The sequence below is a fragment of the Ctenocephalides felis genome, unplaced genomic scaffold (assembly GCF_003426905.1).
Source record: "Ctenocephalides felis isolate EL2017-DRISC unplaced genomic scaffold, ASM342690v1 CF-g0.4_SCAFFOLD_03197, whole genome shotgun sequence".
NCBI classification, from domain to species: domain Eukaryota; kingdom Metazoa; phylum Arthropoda; class Insecta; order Siphonaptera; family Pulicidae; genus Ctenocephalides; species Ctenocephalides felis.
In genome coordinates, this window is record NW_020539351.1 from 1519 (window position 1) to 20655 (window position 19137).

A 19137-nucleotide genomic window follows, 5' to 3' on the forward strand; every position below is an offset into this window, starting at 1 on the left:
ACAAATTGCTGAAAGACGAAAATTACTTATATGCATATCCGGATTACAAAAATGGATAAGTTACAACTTAATTTATTTCAGTCTATAAAATATATTAGTTTGCCTATATATGATATATAATTTGCAAATAATACATTTACATATAATCCTGATAATTACTTAGTGCCATCTCAGATAACATGCGCCATTGAAAATTATTAAATATATCAGTGTACAAATTTAAGAAAAAAAGAGTATAATTTGAATGTATTATTAAAGTAAGAACACAGTAAAACAATAATGAATTGCCAATAACAACATATAATGAATTAAAATATTTGAAATGTGAAATATGTCTTGATCATGAATATTGAAATCAGGTTTAACGTGCGGCCTTACATATGTATTTTGTATATATTTATAAAAGTAAATTCTCATTAACTTTAAAAAAAAATGCATGTTGTAATATTAATACATTTCTATAATAACATGCATATGTAAATATGTGTATCCATACGAAATAAGTTAAATGAATCGGAAGTGAATTCTTAGTACATTGTCCATATATTTAATAATTTACAAAAGCAATATGCGCTAATTAATTGTGTTAATGATAATAAAGAACCTACTTTATGATAAATATTCTATAATTATTTGAAAAGCTCATACAATACTATATTGAAATAATTATAATATTTTAACTATTTTACTGTGTAATCAAGTAATATGCTCTAATAGTCCAATAATATACATATCTATTACAATATGTTTTAAAAATAGTATCTATAAACTTTTTAGCTATTTACTACTAAAATATCATCGCTTAGAATAAATCTCTAGATCTATCTATGTTATAATATTTTTGGTGTTTTATTAAAATCGCTTCTAGTTAGACTGTTTTGTTTTAATGGTCATTACGGATAATAATCAAAAATGCACAATTCGAGTTCACCACAAGTGCGATGTTATATATTGTCTGGTTGAGAATTCGATCTAAACTTGATCGGAGGCATCGTCATTGAACATGATGCTTCTGTATTACGTCTGACCGGTCTGCGTCTTCGGGATGTCCCACAGCCATTTTCCATTTATCTCCAAACATCTGTCCCAAGTAATATCTTAGTCAGATTCTGGTCGCTGCGCTACCAGATACCATTCTCCTTCCTGTAAATTTTGTTGTCTCTTGCAATTCTCTCATTTCATGGTTATTGTTACCGTTTACATTTTTAGGAGTGCTGGTAGGAAGTTCTGTACTTAAAAGCGGGCAGTGTGAATTGCTGTCAGAATCTTCAGCAGCACCCTCATTTCCAAAGAGTCTGTTGTGGTGCATTTTTAAGTTTTCATGACTCAGATGACTTGGGTGCACAGGTGTTTGATTCAAGGGATCTAAATCTGGTGCTAATAGAGCTTCCTCTCGCTTTCCGCCGATTCCTGTCTTACTGTTCTATTTGCCATTTTTGTTTCTAAAGTATGCGCTGGTCCGCCATTGACATTAGTTAATCCGGCTGTGATGGGAACTACCGTAGATACGGTTGCTGGCATAGGAGGCGGTACATGGTTGGGACTTGTGGAGACTCCTAGTTCTGCTGTCAGTTCAGCATTAAGTTCACTTTGAAGAATTTTAATTTTTTGTATCATTTCTTTTATTTCGTACCTTAGTATTCCGAGAAACACAATTTAAGAAAGGCAATCACACAATATCCTAAAACAAATAAAACATCGGCCGTTTGTTTCAGCCAACTTAAGAGTTTTTCTTCACACCCTGCCATATTAGATGCGTGGCACACCCGAGTCGCATTATCGGCTAGTTGAGTAGTGAATCGACCACAGCAGCTGATTGGAGCGTTCCAATCATCTCGCGATCGATTTCCCGTAAGAAAATCCTGTTCACTCACGACACCACAACAAGAGTATTCCCTTTGTAATCGATCCCATAATTCTGTAAACTCTGTATCGGTACCATAATCTCCGGTAGAAGAGATACGCTCTCTAAGAGCTGGTCTTAATTCGGCCCGAATCATTTCAAAACGAAAGATCCAGTAGATTCCAACCACAGCGTCTCCGAGTAAAAGCAATAGCAACGACAACCAATATATGTTCAGAAGACGTTCGTTGAGGCGCAAAGCGCCTAAACATCCCACTGCTTGAAGGAGGCCACTTTGAGCCAAGAGAGCAAGATAAGCATAAACCAAACTAGGTTGATGTAGCGTCAAGTGTGGAATGAGATGGCGCCTGTAGTCGTTGACGAGCAGTTTTCGGCCGCTATGCAGAACGCCAGAACTGCAAACATAAGCACGGCGTTACACGTGTAGATCCATATCCGGTAGTAGCGCATCGCTTTGTAATCGCAAGAGTTCAGCAGTCCTTCCGCGTTGCTTGTCGTAATACTATAATTGTTATTATTGTTTATATTGTTGTTATTATTAACGCGATGATTGCTTAGAGGCATCGGGCGGCAGTTAATCAGCTTCGGTCCTTTGCACTTGGGCGAGTCGTGCAGATCGTTGAATATAGTTCTGTGCTGAGGAGCGGCAACAATAAAGAAGTTCTGCGGTCGTGCAAGTATTGCTTGATATTGTTTAGGATTGGAACGTCGCTATTGTCGACTTCTTTGCGAAGCGGCTCCACAAACGCTTTCGGTTTAAGTTTTCACATAATATCGCCGCGCCTGCTAGCGCTGAAGCATCTACTTGCTCTAACTTCGGTTCCCGACTGTTGTTAGCTTCACGTGGCGAAGTTAGTCGTGCATCCGCCGCCTGAGACAGCATCACAACCATCACATATCACCAACACTGACAACTATTTGACACCAGGAAAGATTTGTTGAAAAATTCGATCGGCACTTGTTAACCTATTTAAGTCTCTAGCAAATATTAATCTGTTTATTCTGCGTCTTAACGCCTGTTATATTTCAAGAACGTTTTCTTAGTATACTTTCACTCTTATTGTTTGTTGTTCGTCGGAAACAATTAACTTTAAACATATTATTCTATGGTGACCTTTTTATATGAATTTTTTTTCAATCATTTTATAGTAGTGCAATGCTTTTACATACGATATAACGATGTGTTTAAAATAACAAATCTTTATCAAAATAAAATCCTTTTCGTTGCAGCAGATTGTCTGCGCTTACGGTGAAGACAAGTAGTCTTAATTCGCATTTGCACATATACAGTCAACACTTAATATCGGTGATTGAAATTCACTTGAGTTTATTTTACTTTTTCAAATGCCTTTAGTTTTTAGTTTTTGCACAGTGAGAACAATATATGTTTTTTTCGTGTACAAACATCAACTTGAATGATCAACTTAACGTATTTTTACATTTAAATTTTATCTTTGATATGACGTCAGTGTTCACATGATATTTATTTTATTCGTGTAAATTCTTGTATTGCATATTTTGATTAGCTTTATTTTAGCCAGCGTGTTTTACATTCCACATTCGATTGATAATTTGAAAATTTTGCTTTGTATCGGCTTTCCTTGCATCGGCATTTGTTACCATTAATTTGCTTCAATATTTTCGCCATGTTTATAGTTGTTTTTCAGTATCTGAAAAAAAAATTAAAACCATTAGTTGAAATTTAATGAAAATAATACAAAAATAGTAATTATTGCAGTTTCATTTTGATATTTTCATATGAATACGGTATAAATTTGAATGTATAATTAATAAAGTGAATGTTTTTTTATAAATTCTTTGAATTGATATTCATATTATCAAACATTGATGAATTTTCAGGTTTCAAAATGATCTTGATGATGTCTGATAAAACAATACGCTTGAACATCTATTAGATAACGTTATTATAATTATTTGATAAAATAAATCTTCTATTCGTATTAAATTCAAAAATATATTGTAATTTGTACCAATCATCTATTAATTCAATAAACATACATAAATATCACAGAATTGTGAAAACAGAGCCAAAACAATCATATTCGATATGAAAACACTGCGCAGTACAAGCGAGCACGTGCCTTCAGACGCATCGAACAAGACTGAATGGCCTTATAGTAAGTATAGCCTTGTCCCGAATTCGGCATTATATCACATAGTAGTTATCTACTACTATTATCTGGATGAAGATATTTTCATGTTTACATCTTATAAACTTGTCGTCTAGGGAAGACTAGGGTGCGACAGTCCGCTGATCTGGCCTGATATTCGTATTCAGCATGATATTTCGAGGCATTCGTGGTGCGTGGCATTCTGCCAAAATAAATATCGCCCACGAACGTGGCAGACTTAAGTCGTTTTGATATTGTGCTTATCTGAAAAACTGCATATAACTAGTGGTGCATGGCATCGTGCCTTAAAACAAATTGCTGGAACTTCCAGAATCGAAAATTTAGAATTTTTAAAAAAGCTTTGGAATTTTTTGAAAACTTTGAAAAAATTAGATTTCTGAGAATTTTGAAATTTTGTAAAAAATTGACCTTTTTCAAAAATTTGAATTTGTGAAATTATTATCATACGTAATATAAAAGTTCGATAGTTTTTTAAAACTGTAAGAAAATTTATGTTTTCACCATAAAATTAAATTTTGTTTTTGGCGGTTTAAAACATTTTGAATCGTTTGACACAAAAATTAGAAAATGTATATGTGTGTATTACAGCCAAAATTTGACTTTATATTAACGTTTTCTGAAATAAGCCTGCAAGGGTTCCAAAAATTTAAGTCATTTGATTAAACTGGAAAAAAATGATCAGTTTAGCGCGACGATCGGACTAGTCATTTCTTCATAATTAGCAGACTAGTAGGGAGCCTGACTACTAGTCGGCATTTGTTGTACCATTGTTTTATATTAATATATCTTGAAATCCACTAATTATATTTCTGTGAAATAAAGATGAATAGATGCAATAACTCTTCCTACACCGAATACAATACAAATAATTATATAACTATTGTTCATTATTTCAAAATTATTTTCTAAAAAAAAGTCGGGTGTTACAACTTATCCCCTGTCTAGGGCTAGTTGTAACATCTACCGGAGCAAGTAGTAACGACAAAAAACGACCTTTATTTATTCTTTGTCTAAGTAACTCTTTTCATAATAAATAAAACATAAAAAATTTGGTGTATCATGTCATATAAATTCTTATCATAAAACAAAGTAAACTGCAATTAATGCAAATAAAAGAAATAATGCCTCTTGTAAAACAATTTACATGAGCCCAATCTTCTTTACTTGAATCTGTATATAATTCAATTCTTGTAGGTTTCAAATAACCCCAGGAGTGTTTTTTTACGTTAATTAAGATAACTATTTACAAAAATTAGCAATCATAAAAAATGTTACACATTATCAAATATTGATAAACTTGAAGCAAATTAAGTCATATTACATAAGAAGTCGATAATAATAACCCAAACCGTAATTTGATGATAGTGTAGTTGTATATTACATGCCAAAAGTGACGGACCTGCACATTTCTGTATATTACAGTTTACGGGACAGTTGCTATGGCAATATTATGCAGGACGGTTTACATGCCGAATTGAGACAAAAACATATTTTAATATCGTTTAAATTGAATAATTGAAAATCCCCTATCGACCCCACCAACGAAACGGTAATTGTTTTATACAGATTTTTTTTTGATAACCAGCTTAATAATTACATTGACGATTGGTAGTCTGCATCATTATTATTATTGTTTTAATGCAGAGTAATAATATGTAATGATTGTAATTATTATATGCTACATGGCATTGTTATTATTATGTTATATGGCATTATTATTATTTTTTGTCAATAGATACTCAATTTGTTTGGTGTTCATAAAACATATACATTTTTTTATGTATCAAAGTAAACATTTAATACTTAGTAATTTATTTGAAGTATTATTTTTATAACAATCCTAATAAAATAATCGATTTGATTTTCCCTTCGAATGATTTTTTCTCGTAACTACGCATGATTAAACGATTTTTGAGCCCTACGATTGCCTTCCTATATTCGATACCATTTATTGTTTCATTACTGCCGATCGTTAAATATCTCTTTGGCAAATGAAAGAATAAAGAAAACACACAAAAAATACAGTAGTATTGTTTGAAACAAGAAAAAAGCAATAAAGCGAGCATGGTTGGGTTGACACGCTGCTCGGTGTGCATGTGAAACGTATTCAATTTATTCCGCGCAAGAAAATATCTGAATTTTCAATTTCTCTTGCCGTATCTCTAATTCTTGGAAAAGCGCCATCCAAGTCATTTTGAAGGTGAAATTAAAATTTAAGAAAAGCAATGGAGTGTTTAGTTTTCATGTAAATTTTATTTCAATTGAGTCAATTGAGGACAACTTCTAGCCAAATCCGATGTTAACTTTTGAGCAGAATTATGAGGTTCTGCAAACATATTTCATTATGAAATTTATGTAACATGAATTTTATGATTAATAAGATTTTTTATTAATACTAAGTGAAAATTTTAGGATGTTGTGATTGCTTGCCTTATGAAGGACCAATTGTAAATACTTTGATTATAACAGTATATATTTATTTTATATTAATAACAAGTTATAAGTATATTTACAATAATTTTATTACTGTTTTTGATTACGTTCTGAGTGATTGATTGATTTGTATGATTTTTTGATAGATGATTTTTTGTTTATATATCAATATAGCCGCATGCTTTGATTGGCGCGAACATTCTCCCGGCCTTGAAATATAGATTTCAAAATAATTGGTAATCTTCATTAATGTGAATTAATTAAGTAGATGTTAGTGGTTTTGGTAACACTCAAATTTAATGAACTGCATTTCTTGATTCTTATTGGAAATCATAGTTTATCTTTTTTTTTTTTAAGTGCTATAAGACCAATCAGTAATAATCAGTTCAGTATTCTCTAAATTGTCTTATAGGAGCACCGTGACATTGTCTCCTTAAACTGAATATTATGGTTGCATTTGCAGACGAAAAAAGTTTGCATATTCTGACTCCATATTCCACGTGCTCTTGTGTTTTGAAGTTGCTGATGTTGAGTAAGCTTGTTTTCGAAGATATCAAGCATTGACACATAGCAAATTGAGGTTTAAGATTTTTGAATATGGAAGTGATCAGTATCTTTTGTATTGGAGTTTAAGCAATATTCAACTATGTTCCGATCTGTGTTTGAATTCTTCCGAAGTGTGAATAATTTGAGGTTTGAAATATAAGCCATGATTGAATATGATTCCACGATATAGTTTCTTTTTCCATGTTATTCGTAATCTTGTTTTAGTTCGATTAAGTTTATTTATTTGCAAAAGTTTATAACATTTCATAGCAAGTCTTATTGTTTTGTTTTATGAATAGATTTTGCAAGATTTATGCATCAACCATTTTGTCGCTAAATCAGATATTAGTTCAAATATAATACTATATTCATTATATCTTGTGTTTAAGAGACATGCGATAAAATAACATATAAAAGCCTTCATTTTTTCATTTAATCTTGTTAACAAATATAAGTAGTAAAGATATAATATTTAAATACACATGTGTAGGTATGGTATCGATAATTGATAGATGAATGGATTTTTGGACAGCGCTATGGGGTGACATTTGTAATAAGTTAAAGTTTTAGGTTTGAGTTTTGATTTGAACCCCAACGTGCAAAATTCCATTTCACCTAAGAATGATGTCAATGTCTTTAGTTTTAAATATTTGTTAATGCGTACTTTAGTTAGGTATGTCTTGCTTGATTGTTAGAACCAATGTTTTTTGCAATGGTTTGTTAATGCGTACTTAAGTTAAGTATGTTTGCTTGATTGTCATGACTTGTTTTGATTTTATCAATTTATTAAGTGATTTATTCATTTTGTTAATCATTAATAAACTCTGTGATGTTCTGTTCTTTGTCATTTTAGTATTTGAACAAAGTTGAGATTCATAATACGTACCAGTTTAATGAGTACATGCTAAACTTGCAATTCAGATTCATATTTCAATCGCAAAAATTGCAAAATTGTTAATCGTGCGATGCAGTCTTTAGTTAGAAGTCAAGGTGGACCTTGGCGCATTGCAAAGCTTTAGTACACTACAATGATTTTAATAAATTGTATGTAACCAGTAGTTTGCATACATTTCTGTTTTGAATAAATAAAATATATTCGCAAAAGCGATTTTATATTTATAAAAATAGAGATTTTAATCATATTAGAGTGATAGTAAGATCGCTCCAATATAATTTTTTATCAAACGCGATACTTAATGCCCGTTTCATTTTTCGCGCAAGAATTTTAATAATTGTACCTCACTTAGTTTGAGGTATAAGTATGCTATGTGTTTTGATAGTGCTATTCTAGACTTTTCCACTATCAATTTTATTTTATAGCTAGAATTTGAAGTGAAAAACACATTCATTCGCGCGCTATATGTATAGATATGTAATTTCATGCTTAGACGATTTGGAGTTGGAAAGAAAAGTTTTGAATGGTTAGAATTCAATTCATAAAGATTGAGTTTAGCTTGCGTTAAAATGTTAGTGAGATTGTTGTTAATAAAAAATTTCATTATTGTATCAGCTGTAGTTAATGAACTATGAACGTTAAAATAATTTCTGGGGATTTCGAATATTTTAAGATGTTCAGTTATGCTTTGTTTAGGTGATTGTTCTGAACATCGTATTGATAAGAACGTATGTTGTTGATTCATGTTTATGTTGTTATTGAAGGTTTTTCCCCGAATTGTTTGGTGAATCTTTCTGTCGTTTATCTGAACTAAAACTTGTTCGATCACTCTCTTTATATCGACCGTTAGTATTGAAGTATAAATTTTAAAATTTGTTTTAATGAAACAGATTTCGTTTCGGATATTCGGTCTAACAAGTTGTAGCTCAGTTAACAGCAGACTTGTATCGGATTTACAAGGTGCTTCCAAAATTACGCGAAAATTAGTTGTTAAATTGATTGACTTTAACACGTCTTCATGAGGTAAATATAAACTTATTTTAGGTATGCTTGCTTTTATGAAGTTATCATATTCGGTGAATTGGTTTCTGTTTGCAAATGAAATATGACGTTTTAATGTTTCTTGTCTACTATATTCTATGTCTTTGATATTTTTTGCAAATTGAATTATAGTACCAAAACTTCCGTCAATAGTCTTAGTTGTATTAGTAATAGAATACTCTTCGCGTTGTTTTTCCGTTTCAGTAAAGTATTGTTTATCGTCGTATGGTTTGCGTATTTCTGAAGATATATCTACTTGAGCTTTAAAGTTAGATTCATGATTTGAAACCGAAATTGATTTAGAAATGTTTAATTGAGGTAAATAAAATTGAGGCTGTTTTATGTTACCTGCATTATTTGTTGTTTTGGTATAATTTAAATTGAGTTCCGAACTAGTATCTGATTTATTCAAGGCTGCTAGCCTAAGCTTTGATAATGTTGTCAAGCATTTTTGGTATTTATCAAAAAACTCTTCTAATTCGTTATCAAATAAATTATCAATTTCTTCTTCATCATCAAGTAAAGTTGCTATTTTGATAACCGTATCTTCAAATAAGTCAAAATTAGGTCTTACATATTCTTTAAAACGGCTTATTTCAGAAATATTCAATTCACACACAGGCATGTGTGACCATTGATTGCAAATCTTTTCGCAATATGCTAATTGCGATTGAATTTCTAGTTGCTTTGTTTTGAGTGATTTTAAAGTTATTAACGATTCCATCTTGTCACAGATCGTACTAAACTTTATTAATTGAATAAGGAAAGATTGATAAGAAGGAAATGTAATTGAATAACCTGGTTTCTTGCTTTGCTTGTGCTTGTAGCTGTAGCTCCAAATTTGAACTTCTTATCTTGATTTTGAACTTCCTCTTTATTTAATCTTGATTTACTTGGTTTATGCTTGTTTTGCTTGATTTCTCCTTCGATTGCTGGACGTCACATCCGTCTCGTATGGACCAATGAAAAATTTAGGATGTTTAAATCCGGCTCGAAGGACCAATGAAAATTTTAGGATGTTGTGATTGCTTGCCTTATGAAGGACCAATTGTAAATACTTTGATTATAACAGTATATATTTATTTTATATTAATAACAAGTTATAAGTATATTTACAATAATTTTATTACTGTTTTTGATTACGTTCTGAGTGATTGATTGATTTGTATGATTTTTTGATAGATGATTTTTTGTTTATATATCAATATAGCCGCATGCTTTGATTGGCGCGAACACTAAGATTGTTCATATCTTATATATAAAAATGGAGCTCTCTTTCAAATGTCGGAATAAAACTCGAAAACAGCTGAATCGATTTGGCCAGTCTTAGTCTTGAAAAATTCGTGCCAATCCAGAGAAAGTCCAAAAGGTGAGAAATTATTTACAATTAACTTTACATTTTTAATTTGAAAATTTTTGTAGAAGCGTAATTTAAATAAAACAATGGACGGTGGCAATTTCGTGAAATGTCAAACGCTTTTGACAGATGATGTTCAATTACGTTTAATAGGATGTTTTACGCGAATATTATTTATTTATGATAAATTTGTAATAAGTAGTTTTGTTTGTAGTTTTATTTATATACAAAACGTTAGTAAACGGGCCGCAAGTGTTACTAGAGACTCAAAATATAAACTTTTTTGATATGTTAATATGAAAAAGCACTTTTTGCCATATTTTTCTCAAACACGGTGCTCTGAAAGATCTCATTTGTATAATTATATACTCATTGGTATTTATAAAACATTTTCTAGGTTATATTATTTTTTATTTATTTTATTTAAATTCAGAACCTAAATTTGGTATCCATCAAATGGGCATTTTGTCGAATAACATTTTTCCAGTTATAATTTCCCAGAATTTATCGCAGAATAGATAGTGATATAAAGGTCCGGGATTAAAAAGGTCCACCACCGATGTGTCAAAAATCAGTAAAGTTAAGCATTGTTTTTTAACAATATTTGAAAGTAGAGGATAAAAGATGTATAGCCAGCTACAAACTTGATTTAAAAACGATAATCTTTGAAATGGGGGAGATAAACGGTAATCTTTGAAAATCCATAATAAAAGTATTTTCTTCCGTTGGTAGTTTTAGTTAGTTAGTTAGTTAGTTAAAAATGTAATTATTTTGTAAAATACCTTTAAAATTATAATAAGGCTTTAAACCTTTTGCCACCTGCCGTTACAAGTTACCCCGCATATAGGATAAAAAGGTCTAGATAACAAATTTTTGGAAGACTTCAAAAAAGCACATTTCTACAATGATGAAGTGGAAGTCAGTTTACTGAACGTAGTCAGATAATTGTTCGTTTGATATGTCTTATTTGTCGTGATATAATTGTTATGGTTTTCACAATATAGTTTATATTTGCTCAAAGTCAAATTGGACCTTTGTGCTTCGCCCTGCTCTACATATATACTTTTTATTAAATTTACTTTAATTCATCGAATGTAACTTGAAACTTTTCAAAAAGCAGGTCAAAGAAGAAATACTTAATTCATTTTTTATCTCTCCTCGCATATTCCTGAAACTGTTTCGATGTGGCACTATACTACTGCTATATGCTGGTTTATTCTTTGTTTATTTTCATATATTATTCTTGTAAATTATAAACCTATAATGAAACATATGAAGTATATTCACACTCTTGGTGGATTCTGTGACAAATGAAAAAAACAGTCATTGAATTTATGAGAGATAAAGATCAGACAAGCATTCGATTTATTTTGAGTATGTGAAAAGTTGATTACATTCTGGACAAGGCTGGTTGAGCGACACCACCAGACGTTTAATACAAAAAAATAAAATGATCATCTTGCATACAAATATAAAATTCTGATAAAGTTTCTTACGTATTTATATTATTTTACTAATGATATTTAAGTTTTATAGATTTTTTTGGGTTATGGACCAGTATTGAAAATTTCTATATTCAAATAACGATTTGAATATAGAAACGATTTGAATATTTTAAGTGAAACTTTTGTATTTTGTCCAGATTGTTTGTACATCGTGCAGAAAAATGTAGCTTTCTATAAATTAAATTTACAATTAATTTTGACATTTTTCGCTACATTGTGCCGATCAAATATTCAACTAGTGGTGTATGGCGTCAAGCAAATTGCTGGTACTTCCTGTACCGTGGGAATTTGAATGAAATATTTGAGGAATTTTAAATGTTCTCAAATAATATATACTTCGTAGACAAAATATAAGATATTATGAATTGGATTACGACGTGTATATATATAATATATATAATAAACACCTGATGATGAAACGTTTTTCTTTCCGAAACGTCGTAATTAAATATCTACAAAAACAAATTGTTTTTTATTTATTAGATTTATTGTTTGGAAAAGAAATATATATCAATTTATTGAAAAAATCCAGGACTTGTATATATATATATATATATATAATATATATATATATGTATATATGTATATATATGTATATATATATATATATATATAATATAAGCACAACTTAATCAAGCGGAATTAAAATGAAGAGCATTATTTATTTTTATTTATATCATATTTATAACTGACTTATTTTTGACTTTTTCAAAAAAAATTCTCCGCGCTGTCAACACAAGCAAAATGTTTTTGAAACATTCGAATCGGATACTTGTCAAACTGTCATTTTTTGCACTTTTAGCTTCAAATTATTCAAATCGGATGCTCTATTCCCTCAATAACTTAATTTCAATTTTTGCACTTCTGTAATTCAAATCGATTGATCCGTGCGCTCAAAAACGTGGACGAAAAATTGTATCGACACAACACACGCATACATTCAATTTCTCTAAGGTATGCCAAAATGTTCAGAAACCTTTGAAACGTAAAGATATTGAAAAAAAAATTTTGAACTATTACTATAAATTAAAAAACTCACGAGAAGTTAAAAAATTGTTGATAAATGTTACTTCACTGACACAATTTCTCTATAATTTGGTATTAAATTTAGCTTATACCAGAATTTTATATTTTCGTCGCACTACTGTATGTTAGAGGAGGGAAACGAGTGAGGAAATGCTTCAAGTTTCGTTTCCGTCTTGGCACAATGTTATCCGACGGGCGTGAGCGATTGATTGTTATCATATCCGTTTTATTTGCGAGCGTGTCGCCCATCCCTCCGATCTATTCGCGATTGAGGTTTATAAATTTAGGCACTATTTGCTATGCAAACCCAGAAGATTTGTCACGCCATATCGCCATTTTAATTTATCTTGATAAATATTTTATTGATTTAATTATATTTGATTATTATTTGTTGATTAATATCTTAGTTAAATTTTATTAATATTGCATAATTCTATATGACGCGGTTTTATACGAGAGAATTACCACACCGAAATCAGCTTTCATTTCTTCATAGAACTATCTTAGTGAAATTTTATTAATATGGTATACTATATGACGCGGTTTTATACAAGAGAATTATAACACCGAAATCAGCTTTCATTTCGCCATAGAACTAACAATATATATTAAAACTAGTGGGGTGCATGGGGCATGGCATCGTGACTTAAGGCAAATTGCTGGAACTTTCCGTACCGTAATTAAAAATTTTGGTACCGAACCCAAAACAATTTACACAAAATGTGTACACATTATTTAATCTATAAAATATCTGATAATTTGATGTACATATGTCCAATAAGCATTTTTGACCGCCAAATGACATTTTTTTCATTATTTTTATTGAGAGTCCCTAACTGCTGGACCTGCGTTTCATCTTGTCAAAAGCTGATCAGCACGTCTCATTATTAATATGAATCGAATGTTTTTTAAACTATTCAAATCGGTTGATCGGTGTTCCCGAAATCGTCGACAAAAATTTGTATCTGCACACACACACGCACACATACATCCATTTCTAAGCTATGCCAAGATATTCAGAAACGTTTGAAACGTAAAGATATATAAAAATTTTCGTTTTCGATTTCTTTGCGATTACTATAACTTACCCTACGGGAAGTTAATTATTTATTGTTGTAACACCAAATATTAATAAATTCAGTATTGTTTCAAAGTATTTTTTTTTCAAAAAAAAAATTAAATTTGTTCTTGATCGCATTTTAATATAATAATCAATAGTATTAAAATGCAAACACACTATTCTTATTCGTTATGAAGATTGAAATTATAATATCAAAATACAACCTTTCCGACATGCAACATAAATGTATCAGTTTCTTGTTGGCAATTGAATTGCTTTCTAATTTTTATCGTTAGACCCTTAGATTCCTATTCTCTTTTTTAATAAATATCCTATCTCACTCAATATGGATTTTATAATCTAACTGTACTGAAGATTAGTATGAAAAATTTGAAGTAAAAACATATATAATGTGTTTTTTATTTATTAATCGAATTTAAAATAAGAAAAAAAGTAAGCAATAAGTAAATGTTGTTAATGGCAAGGATGTATTAATATTAACACTAAATCTACCAACAATTCATGTATACTTACACTTACCGTGCAGTCAAATTGACCTACAATTAAAAGGTTTCCTATTTTATTATTTAATTTTATTTAAATAAAAGAAATTTTTATGAAGTTTTATCTAAATATATCTTTGTACTATTTTTAAAAGAAATTTTGAGAAAAGAAATACAAATAAAATTGAATATTTTTGCAGAATGCCATATGCATACATGATATACTTTATTCGCCTTTTAAATTGTTTACAAATTATTTTGGTCTGAAATGTTTATTTTGCGCAAATATGTTTGTTGTTATGTGGTATTTGTGAAATTTTATTTGAAAAGTTTTTCGCCCGCTCATAACCGAACTTATGACAATGGTGATACAAACTTGATTTTTTTGAGATTTTGTATAGACATAGCCAAGTTCAAAAATTAATTAATATAAAACTTCGTGCCTAAAAATGCTTTTCGTCGTCCCTCTATACAATTTTTACGCATTTATCCAGCTAGATTCAAATTGTTGAAATATACTTAAAGTTGCCACCTACAATTTTTCGACTACATGTTATATTTTTTTGTCATCTGGTCTGCCGCATTTTCACCAAACAATGTTCTAATAAAAATTATATTAGTTTTCGGTACACATTTGCTGCCTTCTCCTATTTCTATTGGGTAATGTTTGAAACTTGCGACTAGCATTTTTTTGGTTTACTTTTATACCCCGTGAGAGTAATGATTTCCCGAATATGAAAACCCATTTATTATATATTTACTGTTGACTTCACACACCATCCAGAAATTTATTCTAATTTGTCTAATTCATTCGGTATACCTTGAATAAATCTGCATCTACTTTTCTAAGGAAACAACTCACCAACTAATATTATTTTCCGCCGATCATTTTGACCAGCGCAATAATTAGGCCACATAACAAGCTTTTTTCGAAAAATAGAAAAAATAACTAAAATCAAAGAGTAACTAGTGGTGCCTTGAGGCAAATTGCTGGAACTTCCAGGACCGTAACGAAATGTTCGAGGAATAATAAATATTTTCAAATAGATTATTATAAATATTGTAACATTTGTCTAATAATTATAAAAATTATATAAATTGAATTGCAATGTTGAAATTATTTGTTTTAAGTATATTAGAACTTTAGTCAGAATTAAAATTAAAATCTGAATTATCTTCGACAAAAAAAAAATTCTGAAAAAAAAATGGAAATTTTTTTTTTCGACAATTTTTTTTCCCAAAATTAATTATTTTGTTAAAACAAGCAAAAAGTTCTTTGAGTAATTCAAATCGGACGCTTAGTTCTCTCAAAAACTGTCAGTTTTTGCACATTTAGCTCTTTCGAAATGGCTGGGCCTGCTTTTGCCAAAAACTATTAACCACTTCTCCCAATCATTGCTAATTGAATGTTTTTTACATCATTCAATTCGGATGCTCCGTTCTCTCAAAAACTCTAAATCTGATTTCTGCACTCCTGGTTCTTTATCTCCGTAACTGCTGGACCCGCCTTTACCAAAAACTAATCTGCACATCTTCCTATCAATAGGAATCTAATGTTTTTTGAACCATTGAAATCGGTTGATCCGTGCGTCCGAAAACGTGACCGAAAAATTGTATCCATACATACATACACACACACACACACACATACACATCCATTTTTTCTGAGGTATGCCAAAATGTTCAGAAACCTTCAAAACATCGAGAAATGCAAAAATTTTCAATTTCGATTTTTGAACAATTACAATAACTTACCCTACGGGAAGTTAAAAATAATAATATTAGTATATTCTATTCTAGGAATTGCAATTTAGTTTAATCAAATTTAATAATTGTATTTCAACGTTTAATAATGTTCAAGTATTACAGAAAGTTTGCAACGCCAGAAATTTAATAGATAGATATAGTGTTAAGTTAACAACATATTATTAACATATTTTTTCATTGATGTAGACTGACTTATTGATGAAGGTCGATGTAGACCATATAGGGAATCACTGGTCTATACCTTTTATCAAGAAAAATTCGGTGCGACACATATCTTTTGTTAGTAACTTCGTGAGCTTTTGCAGAGAAACGTAGAACTGAATAGAAATTTAGTATTTGAACTAGAGATGGGCTTATTATATCCGAAGCCGGATCGACTCGGATTTGACTCCGCTTCACGGTGGAGTTATATCCGTTAAACAACTCCACGACTCCGACAATTTTGAACCCGAAATACTCGAAACAAATGTGTTCTATAGTACGCTGTTTATGTATCTAAGGATTTGTCAAATCCCATTAATTATTTGAAATAAAAATTTATGATTACTTATCAATAAAATAATTTTTCTAAAAAATTCACGAATAAATGACGGATTGTAAAATTTTTCGGTCGACCAGATGATCGACTCAGTGACTCGTATTTTTAGCAGTGTTGACCAGAGTAAAAACGCAAAACTTGAGAATCAAATTCAATTTAATGATTTCCTTTTGATGAGAAAATAAATGATTTTTTGGATTAATTTTATATAAAAATTATGTAGTAAACTTTGTAATAAAAGCAAAACATAATACTTCTGCTTTTAAAATTTTTCTTCTGCTATTTCCATTTGAGAATTAATATTATATCGCGTAGTTCGATTAGCATATTATTACTTTTACACAATTATATTATTGTGTAAAAGTAATAATATAATACTGAATATTTTTTACTGCTTAAACACTAATGATATCACTGATAAATTTTGTACTCTAAAGTGTTGTTATTTCAGGCTATGGAAAAACAAGATTAAACTAGTTGGTTTGGTATTTAGCCTTGAGGCAAGTTACATGAACTTCCCGATATGTGTAAATAATCGACTTATTCAAAAAAAAAGTGTAAATAATATACTTTATCAATCCTACTTTAAGAAAAACGATAATAATTTTAGCATAGTTTGACAATTTTTTAAAATTAAACTACTTGTCGTAAGGCCGTAATATTACAGCAAGTTCTATAAGACCATGATGTATATCGCCAAAAAAAGTTTCATGAAAATCGGCTTAAATCTTCTTTTCAACAGTTCATTACAAGAAAACGGGTCGATAGATTTTCACCTAAAATTAATCAGTACCATTCCCAACTAATATCTTTCGAACAGTTTTTGATTTTTTAAAATCGGTTCGGTAGGATGAGCTTAAATGTGGACGAAAAGTTTAACCATTTTTTTCAACAGTTAATTACAAGAAAACGGCTCGGTAGATTTTCACCTAAAATTAATCAGTACCATTCCCAAATAATATCTTTCGAACAGTTTTTGATTCTTTAAAATCGGTTCGGTAGGATGAACTTAAATGTGGACGAAAAGTTTAACACTTTTTTTCAACAGTTAATTACAAGAAAACGGCTCGGTAGATTTTCACCTAAAATTAATCAGTACCATTCCCAACTAATATCTTTCGAACAGTTTTTGATTTTTTAAAATCGGTTCGGTAGGATGAGCTTAAATGTGGACGAAAAGTTTAACACTTTTTTTCAACAGTTAATTACAAGAAAACGGCTCGGTAGATTTTCACCTAAAATTAATCAGTACCATTACCAACTAATATCTTTCGAACAGTTTTTGATTTTTTAAAATCGGTTTGGTAGTATAAGCTTAAATGTGGACGAAAGGTTTAACACTTTTTTTCCAAATTACAAAGAAACGGCTCGGCCGATCGTCGCACAAAACTGAGAAACGATAATACTCATCTAGATACATCAAATGCTTTTTAAATATCTGAAATCGGTCCGGCCGTTTTTGAGCAAACGTCGATGAAAGTTCTAATTTTGACAAATGCCAAAAAGATCATACTAATTTTTGCAAACTTTGACGAATTTTTAAAGCTAAACCATTTGTCGTAGGGCCGTAATATTTTAGTATGATCCAGAAGACTATGGTATCTACCGTCAAAAAAATAATCATAAAAATCGTCGAAATTTTTTTTTTGAAAACTTAATTACAAGAAAACGGCCCGGCCGATCTCCACCAAAAACTAATCAGCACGATTCCCAACCAATATCTTTCGAACGGTTTTTGAATTTTCGAAATCGATTCAGAATTGCGGGCTAAAACGTAGACGAAAAAATTTTCACTTTTCTGCGATTTATAAAGAAACGGCTTGGCCGGTCGTCGCACAAAATTAACAAACAATAGTCCTTATGGAAATACATCGAGTGGCTTTTAAATTTTTGAAATCGGTCCAGCCGTTTTCGAGAAAACGTCGATTTACGGCAAAAAATCTGTTCACATACACGCACACACACACATACACACACACACACACATACTTTTTCCAAAGTTGGTCTCATTCGATTCAGAATGGCTTGAAACGTCGAGAAAACATAAAATTAGCAATTCGGATTTTTTGATGAAAACATAAACTTCTCCTTCGGGAAGTTAATAAATGTATTTCGTTTCGTATATTTTTGCCGTCATTTACGGCCAAAGATTGTCGTAGTTAGAAATATGACCCCTAACTATTCAATAAATTATACATTTGAGCTATTCACACTTGAATACAATTTCATTGTTCTGTATCTTTAAAGTAACATTTTTGTATTTTCTGGAAAATACAGAATGGTATTTATTTTGACTTTTATACCTAAAAAAGGTCATAAAACTGCCTGCGAGACAAGAAAATGACCTCTTCCTTCCCAAATCAAAAACGACAAAAACACTAAATTCCTGTACGAGTTAACAGATTTAATACCAGTTTAACGAAGTCGGATATGACAAATCCTGTGAAAC

General features: G+C 30.5%; 1 pseudogene; it reads right to left on the reverse strand.

Annotated features, from left to right (window-relative positions):
* Positions 1-1132: 1132 nt before the first annotated feature.
* Positions 1133-2756, reverse strand: LOC113381908 (annotated as a pseudogene).
* Positions 2757-19137: the final 16381 nt, after the last annotated feature.